This window comes from Hylobates moloch, unplaced genomic scaffold (genome assembly GCF_009828535.3).
Source record: "Hylobates moloch isolate HMO894 unplaced genomic scaffold, HMol_V3 SCAFFOLD_18, whole genome shotgun sequence".
Lineage (NCBI taxonomy): Eukaryota > Metazoa > Chordata > Mammalia > Primates > Hylobatidae > Hylobates > Hylobates moloch.
The window spans coordinates 49,814,198-49,829,479 of record NW_026652293.1 but is presented as its reverse complement, the minus strand read 5'-3'; the positions used below and the strand labels follow the sequence as shown (position 1 = coordinate 49,829,479).

The 15,282-nt window shown below is 34.8% G+C and overlaps 1 protein-coding gene and 1 long non-coding RNA gene across 3 annotated transcripts in view; one reads left to right on the top strand and one right to left on the bottom strand.

Annotated features, from left to right (window-relative positions):
* Nucleotides 1-15,282, top strand: part of USH2A (usherin) — a 798,563-nt gene that overhangs the window by 281,360 nt on the left and 501,921 nt on the right. The window lies entirely within an intron of this gene.
* LOC116810065 (uncharacterized) overlaps nt 6,059-15,282 on the bottom strand; it is a 63,853-nt gene continuing 54,629 nt past the window's right edge. Inside the window, exons 4-5 of one of the 2 annotated variants that reach the window (XR_009210725.1) lie at nt 14,861-14,992; nt 6,059-6,178 (exon numbers count right to left, since the gene is read on the bottom strand). This is a non-coding gene — a long non-coding RNA (uncharacterized LOC116810065). Of the gene's footprint in view, nt 6,179-11,276; nt 11,397-14,860; nt 14,993-15,282 lie in introns of those variants that run through there. The other variant, XR_009210724.1, reaches the window with a different exon arrangement.

Genomic DNA, 15,282 nt, shown 5'->3' with positions numbered 1-15,282 from the left:
GTTGGAGCAATAGCTGCACAGACTACCTAACAGTACAAGTTCTTTAACCTAAGACAAAGATAACAGATTTTTGTTTTACTTTTGCAAGCTTTTTTAATATACTGAGTTAAAACTCTCTTTTTTTGCCTTTAATCAACTGAATGCTGCATTTTTTGAGCAATACTAGGTGTTGATTGGCTTACTTGAACAGCAATTTGTTAAGAGGCCTGCTGTGTACCAGCCATTATCCTAAATACCAGTGTACAAAGATTAGTGAGTGTCTATCTGCTTTCAAAACTCTTATAATCTGTAGCAACATGAGATTAATTTTTACATATGGTTTATATGTAACAATCTAATTTCAACACAATCATATCATTCTCCATATCTCGTAAGAAATTGTTTTGGGACATTATCTAAAGAAAACTTTATAGAATAAATCTATAAATTGTTAGTAGATTTGACTCCTCCTTTAGATGAAAGTATTCATCTTGTCTTTTTTTAAATTCAAAATATGTTATTTTAAGTTGATATTAAACAATCATATTACCAAAATGTGTCCATATTGAAAACTTAGCTTGATGGGTAAAGATCGCTCTATTACACTGTGATGTTTAATACTGAGTGTCAACTCGATTAGATTTAAGGATACAAAGTATTGATCCTGGGTGTGTCTGTGAGAGTGTTGCCAAAGGAGATTAATATTTGAGTCAGTGGGCTGAGAAAGCCAGACCGACCCTTAATCTGGGTGGGCACAATCGAATCAGCTGCCAATTTGGCTAGAATACAAGCAGGCAGAAAAATGTGAAAAGAGAGTCTGGCCTAGCCTCCCAGCCTGCATCTTTCTCCTGTGCTGGATGCTTTCTGCACTTGAATATTGGACTCCAAATTCTTCAGTTTTGGGACTCGGACTGGCTCTCCTTGCTCCTCAGCCTGCAGGCGGCCTACTGGGGACCCTGTGATCATTTGAGTTAATACTTAACAAACTCTTTCACGTGATATTCTCATGATAGTGAATAAATTTCATGAGATCTGATGGGTTTATCACGGGTTTCTGCTTTTGCTTCCTCCTCATTTTTCATTTGCTGCCACCATGTAAGAAGTGCCTTTCGCCTCCCACCATGATTCTGAGGCCTCCCCAGCCATTTGGAACTGTAAGTCCAATTAAATCTCTTTTTGTTCCCAGTTTTGGGTATGTCTTTATCAGCAGCATGAAAACAAACTAATACAGGCACTGTTCTATCTCCAAATGGTCATAATTTATCAGTTCAAAGGAACGTACTTTACATGCCTCCAAAGGGTTTTCTAAGAATTGAGTCAGCAATTTTAAGTCAAGTTTGTTTGTTCTGAGTTGTACCTTTGAGTCAGTCTTTCAGCATTTTAGTTCTCAAATCTAGTTTTCTACTCTTTCCAATGGAGTTATTCATCCTATAGACATGGGAAAATCATTCTAATCAAAACAAATTTATGATCATTTCTCTCTGGCATGACTCTGCATCAGTTAGCTTAAACCATAGAAATTTATTGTCTCACAATTCTGAAGGCTAGAAGTTCGAGAAAAAGGTATCAGCAGGATTGATATCTTCTGAGGGGCTATGAGGAAGAATCTGTTCCATGGTTCGCCCAGCTTCTAGTGGTTTGCTGGCAATCTCTGATCTTCCTTTTGCAGTGTCACCCCATTCTCTGTCTTCGTTGTCACATGGCATTTTCTTTGTGTGCACATCTGTCTCTTCATATGGTGTTTCTTTTATAAGGACACCAGTCTTACTACAGTAGGGCCCCACCCTACCCCATTATGACTTCATTTTAATTTATTACATCTGCAAAATCCCTGTTTCCAAATAAGGTCATATTCTGAGGTATGAGTGGTTAGGACTACAACATATGAATTTTGAGGAGACATAATTCAATCCACTATAATCATTCTGCATAACTGATGAGGAGGTAAAGAATCAATTTGATGCAGGAAAGATAACCTAATCAAGAAGAGGAATTAAATAACCCCAACTAATTCCTTACATTTAATCTATTTAATATAAAATTATAATTTTGCAAACACAGCATGGCACACTATGATAACTAAAGCAATTGGATGATATTTCAAAAGCTTTAATAACTAGTATTTAGTCAAAGATGCTGTGTGTTTTTACCTGAAATTCATCCTGGTAATGCAATATAATTAATTGGACAATTTAATTTAGCATGAGGTTTCTTATATTTATAGAGATAGCATAGCAATCTTGTTTTCAAATTTCCCTCAGAATGCTTGAGATCAGACATTATTAGCATGGAGACAATAGTTTCATTGTCAACTCCTGCTGGTTTGGGTACATTTACAGTAATAACCACAATCCGCTAACTTGAGTTATTGTTCAACATTCTATGTGACTTTATGAGGGTATTAATATGCAAGAGAGTTATTTGATACTAATCGAAGATACACATTTGTCTTCACACTTATTACAATATGTTAAGGTAATCACATAAAATACTTAGAATGGTAGACTTCATGTATATATATACTTTTAATGAATATACTAAAGCTAACCGTTAATGGAAGCTTTGACAGAAATTCATTGTTCAGTATCCAAGCAAATCAATTTTGGCCTATAAATGCAGAATTCTAACAAGCCAAAATTCTAATCATTCATTTTATTTTTCTGTTATTCATGGCTTCTTACATTGTTAAGCCTTAACATATTAAGATGCACATAGGATTTAATCTTCATAAAAGAGCAACAAATACATCATTGAATACGTACCAATCATGTGTGATTGTTTTCATATGTATGTAAGCCCAGCAGAAAACAGTCGTTCATTGACAGTACTCATTTTCCCATTTGGTGTATTTTCCTAATTGTACAGTATAGCAGTTATAGTAAATGGTTATAAATATCACCCTTTAGCTGTAACATCTATGACATTTTTGTTGATCGTGATAATATGTGATTGTTTGGTCAACTGAGTTTATTGTAATTGAGATTGGAAATCACTGTAAGAGTGAAATTGAATATATAGATAGAGAAATAGGGTAAGTTAATACAGCAGCTCGACGCTGAACACAGACTACAACTTCTTGACCACTGAAATATGCAAAATATTATATAATAGCCTGTATCTGGACAGCGTGCTAAGCTGTTCACTTGTTCTTTATCATTTAATCCTCTCTTCAAATATGTGAGATATGTTCTGAGAAGATAAGCACCTTGCTGAGTCATACAGGTAACACATTTTAAAGGAGGAATTTATATACACTTAAGATTATGTGTTTGTGTGTGTGTGTGTGTGTGTGCGCGCGTGAGAGAGAGAGTGTTTCACGCTCCAAGACAGATATTGATGGTAGACTGCCTTTGTTACATAACTGTAGCAGTGGTGTACAACTGCTACTCCCATCTTCTCAGTACTTCATCTCTTTCTTTGAATCAACTACAACTATCCTGATGGCTAGATTATGATCTGGCAGTTTGAGAATCCAACTCTTGCTGGCCAGAGACTTACAGTTAAAAATAAATCACTTAGAGTCATATGCTTATGTACTACTGGGCTGTGATCCTCAACCTAAAGCTCACTTTGCCATAGCTCTTTACTTGCCATCCATTCTTGACACCCTTATTTCAGAATTCTTACAGACACAGTGTCTATTTAATTTTAATACAATCAAGCAATGGTTTGTGAACATATTTGGCTATTTCTTTGAAAACAATGGAATCTGTCTTACGGGCAAAATGACTTTTTTTCTGCCCTAAATGCTGACACTGAATTGCATTCCATCATGACAGAATTTGTGTAATATGAAAAGTTTGTCCACTGGGTGGACAATTTCTATCTAGTATTTTTCTCTCCTTCAGGGATGGACTTTAAGTTGATTTGACAAAATTGGTTTCATATGAACCCAAATGCAAACCCTTTAAACACTGGTTTCTGTGAAGTTGTTTTATCAAACTAATACTGTTGACTCCCTGTTTTCTGTTTTATTTCTTTAAGATGACATCCCTTATTCTGTTCTGCTACCTGGGACATTGCTCTTCTCTCCATATTAATTAATTAATATTGTTTCCTAAATCTGTCTTCCTAGTCTCTGCATTTGTCTTCACCATGTGTATTGGGATATATTCTCAATGGGTTTCGTGTGTGAATTCCCTCTTGAGTCAAATTGTACATGTAATTTCCCTTCATTTTAAAAATAAATAATTAAAAAATATGAGAAGAATTTTCAAAACTTTTATGTTCTATATGCTTTCCTGTGGTTTGGAAATTAATCTCTGAATTTGTTTGTATTTTAGGTATTGCAATTTGAGAATTAGAAGAGTTGTTTTTACAAAGCACAGAAAACAGCTTTTGTTTTAATTATTTTTCCCAGTGTGTCTAAGAGTCAAAAAGACTCTGTATTAGTGTTCACTGGCAAACAGAACACAATACAGAGCAGATATCCTAGAAGCAACATGATAGATCCGATCATCCGATTCATTATAATACAAATATTGTAATCAATCATAATATTCAGTGTTCCATAAATCCACAATTCTGTGAAAGGGATAAGAAAAAAGAAATTAAGGTATCAGTGAGTTTACTAAAAAAGGAAAAGAGATTTCCTGATTATCATCATTCAGAATTAGTCAGACATATACATGGTAATCATTCATATTTTAAGCAATAGAAGGAAAATCAACACAAAGCCTGGAAAGCAACAGCCTTTTATTTTTATTTTCTCTAAGATGTGAAAAAATAGACCTAGGTGCTAATTTAATTCCCTTTTAAGTTAATGACATAATAGGTTTCTGGAGCATTAAATAGGGAACAAATATGGCCTTATATTTCCATGTCGGAGCTAAATGCTTTCTCTTCCCTCAGCTTCTAATTCCTCAGCTGAGGGAAGTGATCAGCAGTCAGCAATCACAATGAGGGAGCTACGTACACATCCTCTGGTTTCCTGAGCTTTGGAACACTTAATGCTTAGTGCAGCTTCTCTGTTTTGAGTTCTACCATGAACCCCATCTCTGATGACTCTCTTGAGATCAGACATTATTAGCATGGAGACAATAGTTTCATTGTCAACTCTTGCTGGTTTGGGTACATTTACAGTAATAACCACAATCCACTAACTTGAGTTATTGTCCAACATTCTATGCGACTTTATGAGGGTATTAATATGCAAGAGAGTTATTTGATACTAATCAAAGATACACATTTGTCTTCACACTTATTACAATACGTTAAGGTAATCACATAAAATACTTAGAATAGTAGACTTCATGTATATATATACTTTTAATGAATATACTAAAGCTAACCATTAATGGAAGCTTTGACAGAAATTCATTGTTCAATACCCAAGCAAATCAATTTTGGACTATAAATGCATAATTCTAACAAGCAAAAATTCTAATCATTCATTTTATTTTTCTGTTATTCGTGGCTTCTTACATTGTTAAGCCTTAACATATTAAGATGCACATAGGATTTATGTCTTTTTTATGTAAGCACACCAAGTTCAGCTATCCCTGTAGGTAGACAGTATTTGAGACTTCTCAGTTGGGTATGATTTGAGAAGATACTGGAGCTGATCCTCTTGACATAAACTAGCCTATTGGTCCTGCCCAAACTGGTGTTCCCTGGAACAGAGGCCTAAAAACAAAATATATTTAAAGTGTTCAAATATATTTAGAAAATATTGTGTTAAATCAAGTTAGCCAGATTTTTGTTGCTTTCATTGTCATTTTTGTTAATATTGTTGCATGATTTCCAGAATATTCAGTATGCAAATAAATATTCATTATGAATTTAACAAAATAAGTATTTTCTAAACTTCTTTGACCTTGGAACTCTTGTTCTTCCTTCCCAACCCCACCATTGCACTTATTTTAACATTGCACTCAGCAGGGCTACACGCATCAACATTTTGGGAATTTGAGGATGAAGATATGTTTTTCCTATTAAAAATGAATTCTTATCCCACTGGGAGAGAAAACACATTAAGCTTTTATCAGTCTTTAACATTTTAACATGGATTAGCCATTCTGCTCTTTCTGGATTATAAGCAGCTGAGAGCAGGCTTTCATTATAGGGAGAGGGAAAGATGATCTGAAGTGCCATGTGTCACCAGAGAGGATTTTCAAGTGGAATACCACCATGAGAGTTCCTGGGCTAGCAGAGGACAACTTCATATAGTGCAGGGTTGCAGCAAGGCCACTGACACCAGCTGTAAATAGAAAGTTATGTTTGCCTCAGTTTCTTCAGCCAAAACAGAGGAAATTTACTAGATAGTAGCTATCATCCCTCTTAGCTCTAACAATACAATCTGATTATCTTGATGGCTAAGTGTGGGAACTGAGAGAGTTAGAAGAGTGGGGGTCACTAGTTGAAAAAGCAAGGTTAGAAATGAGTGTTTTCTCTGTCAGGGCTGGCCTAGGGCTGGCTCTGCAAGAGTTCATGATTCTCATCTCCCCAAACAACAAGGACCCATGGAAAATTAATCAGATAACAATAATTCAACAGATAACAGTATGAAGACTATACATATTTTTAAGATAGATTTAAAAATGCATCACATATTTCTGGCCTCCAATGAGTGTTCAATGTGAAAAAAATAACAACTAGATGGATAAATGTAGGCAAGCAAAAGATTCTAAGTATAAGAAAGCGTGAAAAGTAAAATTTATTTTATTTTTCTTTGAAAGAGCAGTCTTCCCAGGTCAAGAGATTAGAAAGACAAGTAAGGTAATGCTTCTTCTCTCAAGTTTAGAACAGATGAAAGTAATACATAAAAGCAGAATAAGATAAATATTATATCATAGTAAAAGGAATGAGAAATTGTATGCAGAGTGGTTGCAGACTTGGACTCGAGAGTATGTGGGCACAAATTTCTAGGTTAAATTCCCTGGGTTCAGAACCCATTTCTACCACCTTACTAGGTCTGTGTCCTCTTGTGTAAATGGTAGTGGTGATGATAATTACCATGCCTTTCTGCTAGAACTATTATTGAGAGGATTAAAGAAAATTAATATGTATAAAGCATCTAGAAGAGTACCTCACATGAAATAACAAACATAAGTATTTACTATCATTAATAATAAATTATATACAACTAGAATCATTATAAGGGGTTTTAGAAAAGGAGTAGCAATAAGATAATATGTGAAGAATGAGTAAATTTTTCAATCTACAAATGGATTGAACATAGTACTCTAGGGAGACGGACAATCATGAATGAATACATCAAGATGAAAAGTCAAAGGGTAAATTTTAGAAATAGCAAATAGATTGGTTTGCTAATATAACATACTGGCCCTTTACTGATCATGTTGATCATTTTGTGGGAAAATAGTAGGAAATGACTTCGGAAAGAATATAGTTTGGTAAAAACCATTTTAACTGTAGGAGAATGAAACTGGATTCTCATCTCTCACCTTATACAAATATCAACTCAAGATAGATCAAGGACTTAAATCAAAGATATGAACTAAAAATTCTAGAAGATAACATTGGAAAAACCCTTCTAGACATTGGCTTAGGCAAGGATTTCATGACAAAGAGCTCAGAAGCGAATGCAGTAAAAACAAAGATAAATAGGTGGAACTTAATCAAACTAAAGAGCTTTTGCACAGCAAAAGGAACAGCCAGCAGAACAAACAGACAACCCACAGAGTGGGAGAAAATCTTCACAATCTATACATCTGACAAAGGACTAATATCCAGAACCTACAACAAACTCAAACAAATTAGCAAGAAAAAAAATGCACAATCCCATCAAAAAGTGGGCTAAGGACATAAATAGACAAATCTCAAAAGAGGATATACAGTGGCCAAGAGACATATTAGAAAAATGCTCAACATCGCTAATGGTAGAGAAATGCAAATCAAAACCACGATGTGGTACCACCTTACTCCTGCAAGAATGGCCATAATCAAAAAAATAAAAAAATAATAGATGTTGAAGTAGATGAGGTGAACAGGGAGCATTTCTTCACTGCTGGTGGGAATGTAAACTAGTACAATCACTATGGAAAACAGTGTGGAGATTCCTTACAGAACTAAAACTACCATTAGATCCAGGAATCCCACTCCTGGGCATCTATGCAGAGGAAAAGAAGTTATTATATGAAAAAGATACTTGCACATGCATGTTTATAGCAGCACAATTCACAATTGCAAAAATATGGAACCAACCCAAATGCCCTTCAATCAATGAGTGGAAAAAGAAACCGTTGTGTATATACATATATATATGTGTGTGTGTGTGTGTGTGTGTGTGTGTGTGTGTGTATATATATATATAGCGTATATATATGTATAGTATAGATATATGTATATATATATACACAATATATAATGTGTATATACATACACATCTCATATATATATAATATATATATATATATGTATATGTTGGAATACTACTCAGCCATACAAAGGAATTAGTTAATAGCATTCGCAGTGACCTGGATGAGATTGGAGATTATTATCCTAAGTGAAGCAACTCAGGAATGGAAAACCAAACATCATATATGCTCACTCAAAAGTGGGAGCTAAGTTTTGATAATGCAAATGCATAAGAATGACACAATGGACTTTGGTGACTCAGGGGGAAAGGGTGGGAAGGTGGTGAGGGATAAAAGACTACAAATAGGGTACAGTGTATACTGCTCGGGTGATGGGTGCACCAAAATTTCACAAATCACCACTAAAGAACTTACTCATGTAACCAAACACCACCTGTGCCCAGTAACCTATGGAAATAAAACAAAAAAGAAATTTTTGCCCAAACCAATGTCCTGGAGTGTTTCTCCAGTGTTTTCTTCTAGTAGTTTCATACTTTCTGGTCTTACATTTGAGTCTTTAACCTATTTCAGTTTGATTTTTGTGTATGGCAAGAGATAGGATTCTAGTTTTATTCTTCTGCATATGTATATCCAGTTTTCCCAACATCATTTATTAATGAGACTGTATTTTCCCTTAGGTATGTTGTTCACACTTTTGTCAAAACTGCATTGGCTGTAAATGTGCAGATTTATTTCTGGGTTCTCTATTCTGTTCCTTTGGTCTCTGTGTCTGTTTTTATGCCAGTACCATGTTGTTTTTGTTACTATAGCTCTGTAGTATAATTTGAAGTCAGGTAATGTGATGCTTCCAGCTTTGTTATTTTTGCTCAGGATGCCTTGGACTGTTCTGGGTCTTTTGTGGTTGCATATACATTTTAGGATTTTTTTTTGTATTTTTGTAAAGAACTTCATTAGTATTTCGATAGGGATTGCATTGAATCTATAGATTACTTTGGGTAGTGTGGACATTTTAGCAGTTACTGATTCTTCTAATACATGAACATAGAAAATGTTTTTATTTTTCATATCTTTTTCAGTTTCTTTCATCAATGTTGTATCATTTTTATTTTAGAGATTTTTCACTTCTTTAGTTTATTCCAGGTATTTTATTTTATTTGTGGCGATTACAAATGGGATTACTTTAATTATTTCTTTTTCAGATTGTTTGCTGTTAGCATATAGAATTGCTACTGATTTGAGGGAAACTCTTCTACACTGTTGGTGGGAATGCAAATTAGTATAGCCGCTACGAAGAACAGTGCAGAAGTTCCTTAAAAAAGCAAAAATAGAATGGCCATATGACCCAGCAATCCCACTGCTGGGTATTTAGCCAAAAGAAAAAACATCAGTATATCAAAGAGATATTTACACTCTCATGTTTATTGCAACACTAGTCATAATAGCCAAGATATGGAGTCAACCTAAGTGTCCATCAATGGATGAATGAATAAAGAAAATGTAGTACATATTCATGATGAAATATTCAGCCATTAAAAAAGAATAAAATCCAGTCATTTACAGCAGCTGGATAGAACTGAAGGACATTATGTTAAGTGAAATAAGCTAGGCGCAGAAAGACACATATTGCATGTTCTCCCTCATATGTGAGAACTAAAAGTTGATCTCATGGAGACAGAGAGTATAATGATAGTTATCAGAGCCTGGGGAAGGAAATGAGGAGGGGGATAAAGAAGTGTTCAGTAATGGGTAATGGGAACGGAAGTACAATTAGATAGAAGGAATAGGATCTAGTGTTTGGTAACAAAATAGGGTGACTATAATTAACAATAATTTATTGTATATTTGCAAATAACTAGAAGAGTGGAATTGGAGTGTTTCTAACACAAAGAAATGATGCTTGCTTGGGGCGATGCATATCCCAATTATCCTGATTTGATCATTATATATTGTATGCATTTATCAGAATTTCACGTGTGGCCCATAAATATCTACAACTATTAAGTAACCATGAAAATTAAAAATTTTACAATTTAAGAAAAGTTAACCTGAGGAGAAAAAGAATATAGTTTGGAAGTCTTTGAGGATAGATTGAAGAGATTTTCCATTTAATTTGGTTTTAAATGGGATCTTGTCTATGTTTGCTCAGGGTAATGACATGAAAGTCATTCTAATGTGAAACCTTAATCTCAAAATAGTACTTTTTTTGGTAACCAGTTGTCTTACAGCAAAAACAAAAGCACTGAACTTGGGTCAAAAGATGTAAATTCAAATCCATACTTTATACCTTCAGAATCAAACACTCTAAGCCTCGTTGTGTTACTCTTTAAAATAAGGAACGTGCATCTAAATTACACATTGTTTTTAGTAGCAAATAAATTAGATGAAAAAGAATCTGATGTAATGTTGGGCATACATAAATTTTCAATCAACTTTTAACTATATAATATTATCTGAAAAGGAAAGTGAATAATACAATTGTAATTTTTTAAATTGCAAGGCACCAGTTTCTACCCTAATAAAATCTACATTCTCCTCATAAAAGTCAGCACATCGGATTCTATACAGTATGCTCTTCAAATTCTTCGCTCCAAAGTTAGCAAATTAAACATCCCATCTCATTTCTAGTTTGCAGTGAAATTCTCAAAAAGTTTCCAGAATCCCTGATGTTACTCATCCTGAGCTGCATCTTCTGAGTTGACAACTACAGTTTAAAAAATACACTGACTTCTAATCAGCATCTTTTACTTAGAATACAGATAGCAAATCTGGTTGGCAGTTATTTTCCAATGATTCTTCTGCCATACTGATGCTCTATAATGGTTCCAAGGAAAGGAACAGAAGCCATTCTACAAATAAAAGCAAAATTAATAAAAGAATGCAGGATAATTGACAGTTTTGCTACAACAGCATTTAATTTGAATCCTTTGAAACTTACTCTTCACTCCTTGGTTTTTAGGCTCACAAATTCTTTGTGTGAATTCTTTTACTTTTGCATTGTGAAATGATTTATCATTTGGGTAATTTTCCAGAATTACACTTTATTATTTTGTAAATGGCATGCAGCACAGATGGATATTAGCGAGGTTGCTGTATAAACGCCAGCAATAGAGGTGGTAACATTGCCCTGAGAGTTTTCTCCTAAAACAAATCAAATAAAGAAGAGAAAGCATTGCCAAAGCTGGCCATGGCAGAGGAAGTGGATCCAATAATACACATCTCGATGGATACATATATATGATTCAATATTGTGTGACCTTTACTTTCAAGCTCACTTTCAGAAAATATATACTAAAGGGGTGCCAAGGATATTGCTGTCTACTCTCTACTGACTTCCATGAAAGGAAACACTATTCCTCTGCATCTCAGTCATCAGTGATTACATTTATGAAAGAGTTTGGCCATTGTCAATTCTAATGCCGTTAAAAAGAACTTGAGCATAGCTTACATATTTTCCTCATTTTACTCGTATTTGTATATTGCTTTGGCATATACTATTAGTGCAATGCTGTGACTTCCAAAGCTTCTCAGAAAGTAGCAACTTGGACTGTTAAGAGACTCCAGCATTTGAAATATCATTTAATACAAACTGTCTCCCTGAAGACCTCTATCCATAGCTAAGATAGTTGTATCCGAAAGCTTTGCACTTACTTCTTTGCAGTGCTATTTGTAAACATTGGCCTAGTAAGAGTGATAAATTTCTATGGAATCATCTTTATCAAACATACATTATAGAAGTAGAACTTATTCCAGCCAACTACATTATCATGAATAGCATTTTCCATATTTCTTTGAAACAGTACAATAGAAACAATATTTTCTTAAACATTAAATATCCCCATAGATTGGTCCTGTGAAATACTGCCTGGAATGAAGGCTTCAACTTTAAATCTATTTAACCAAATTTAGTAAGACAATCATGGATCAAATACATTATTAATGTTACGTGGCTTTTATTATTATTATTATTACTATTATTGCAAAAATTAGGAGCCTTGGTTTTTGTGGCCTTATTCTGTTTCAGTTAGATATAATATCTCCTGGCCTTGGTTGCCTTTTACATACAAATGGGGTAAAATAGTTATTGTAAAGAATAGTGATTGAATAGATGTGCTTAAAGTAACGTCTGACACAAAGCAACCACTCGGCCCAGCACAGTGGCTCATGCCTGTAATCCCTGCACTTTGGGAGTCCAAGGCGGGGCAGATCACGAGGTCAGGAGTTCAAGACCAGCCTGGCCAGCATGGTGAAATGCCGTCTCTACTAAAAATACAAAAAATTAGCCAGGCATGGTGCCATGCGCCTGTAATCCCAGTTACCTGGGAGGCTGACGCAGGAAAATTGCTTGAACTTGGGAGGCGGAGGTTGCACTGAGCTGAGATCCTGCCATTGCACTCCAACCTGGGTGACAGAGCAAGACCTCATCTCAAAAAAATAAAAAAATAAAAAAATAAAATAAGCAACGGCTGTTAATTGCCAGGAAGAGGAGCTTCTACAATTGTTTCATGTGCATTTAGGCACTCTCTTCCATGTGAGACTCCAAGCAGTCAGCAGGACTATCAAAGGAACCCTTCTAAGACTTAGATATCTATTTTTAATTCTTGCACTGCATTTCCACTTTGACAAGGGGAAAAGGCATTAAAACACATTTTTGAAATGTAAATTTCCAAAGTTACAAAAATTAACCCAACACATCATATGCTCTTTGAATCACTTAAATTGGCAGCCGTCTTATAATGATAAAAGACCTACGGCGTTCTTAGATGATGTCTACATGATGCCAGACAGCTAACTGAATTAAGGAATTAAGGAAAATATCAACTAGTCCTTCCCCTTATTTCCCAGATGAAGAAATGGAGGCCAATAAATGTGTAGTGATTTGTTTACATCAGGGGTTGAGTCTGTTGGTGGTGAGAACTTCTAACCTAGTTATTTTTTCCACCCCATCTATTTGTCCTGAAATTTGGTTTCTTATTGCTGCAGCATTGAAGAGGTGGAACCACTAAAAAAATACTGATAAAAAGATGTTTACCCAGAGGTAACTTTTATGGCAACTCAAACTATTTGAAATATGATGGAAAATTTGTTATTGAGTGAAAAGGCCATCGCACGATCAAAATTGATGTTTAAAGCTCGCCTACTAACTCTTCCACACTATCCAGTGTAGTGGTCCTCGTCCATTTTGCTCTTTAGAGTTTCCCTAATTTTCTTTATGCATGCATCTGATTTCATCTTACTTTAGAGAAAATACTAATAGTTTATGTCGAGAACATGGCAGATTGGAGCTTTATAGCACGAGAGGCAGGGAAAAGACAGCTAATAGCGATTCACTGATAGAAGAAGGGGTCCCATATTGTTTGAATTTTAGGTAACGTTTAATGGTCTTCCTGGATAACAGATTTTATGAGGATTTTTTTTTTGCTTGTTTAAATAAAAGCTGATTCAATGATAACAGAAGGAGAAACAGTAACTTCAGAAAAATATAGATATGCTAATTCTTACATTTGTAGAGCCCTTTTGATATTAAGGTTCAAGATCTAAAACTGTAATTCTCATTCAAGACCATATAAAACTTGTTAGTCCTATATAAGCATATGGAATCACTGATGGATTAAAGCACATGCATCATATTCTAGAAAACAAGGAAATGTGTAATATATTTGATGTCATTTTTATTATAATTGTTAAAATAGTGAAGAATAAAACTCTGTTAACTAGAAATCTATGCATGCAGAATGTCTTATTACCTAAATAACACCAGATAAATGAGGTGTTACTGTTCACAGTCTTACAATAGAGACATGAAAAACCCTTTTTTACACTGGTAACCCTTAATTAAACTGAGTTTTTGGTGTGTCCCTTCAGGAGAAGGTCACCATGTCAACAATAATTAGGGGAAATGGCATTGTGAACATTACTGGATTAGATGTGGTATATTTCTTACTTTCAATTATTGCCTCCTTGTTTGAATCATTAGCATTTGGCAGATTTGTTGCTGAGTTTGTTGTTCTGATTTAAAACTCGGTGTAAGGTTGAATATGTTCTTATCTTGATCTTATATTTCTGCCATGACTTGCATTTCTTGCTGAGTTTCTGACTTGAATTGCTCTGTGTTTTTGCTGAGCTTTTGCTTTGTCTTGTTGTATTTCTATCTGGAGGGGTTTCCCTCCACCTTCTTCTTTTTGTTATATCTCTGCTTTGGCCTATTGTATTTCTCTGGCCCATTCATTAGCTTTTTTTTTTTTTTCTTTAAAGTTACTCTCTTGTTCAGTATATGCAGTACCTAATCAATACGCTTCCTTGCTTGCTGCAGGATTTCCAACTTAACTGTGTCTTCTGTCGACTTTGATACTGCCTGAGAGGGGTTTCTGTGCTTCGGCTAATATATTGTTGTCTAAATTCGCAGTGTTTCAGCTCATTACACTGACTTTAATTTTGATGTATTTGTATTTTATCCAGTTCAAGTCATGTTTCTTTCCTCTATCAATTTAATTACTTTCTGCCTGGGCAACATTGTGTTTATACAATTGCTGCTAAAGCGACAAAAATTTCTATTTAAATTACCACCCAGAGCATCAGTACGCAGAACTCCTCTGATGTCTTACCTTTCTGTGGATAAGGAAATCTAGTCTGTTGAGAGAGTCTTCTTTATAGAACATAGTCAAGCCTGGTTTATAGCTGTGGAGTCATTAACAGAGGAGATGAGTGTAGGGCTATGGGGTCACTGTATGGCTTCTCTGTAAGAAAAAAATGTATGACCAGGTTCTGTTCGGTACAAGTCATGTCCTAACAGCAGGAAAAAAAATCTTTGCTAGGTGTTTAACTTATATTTAGGGGGGCTACCCAAGCTCCAGCTCTTATTTTTCTATGTGTTATATATATAATACACATTTCTGGGTTTGAATCTTGTTCTTTCTAATAATTTTGCATTGGGCTATGTAAGTCAGGAACATTGAATTTCCATTGTGTACATAGAACTATAGCAACTGGTCTAAAAACAAATAATGTGGGAAACATAGTAACTGTT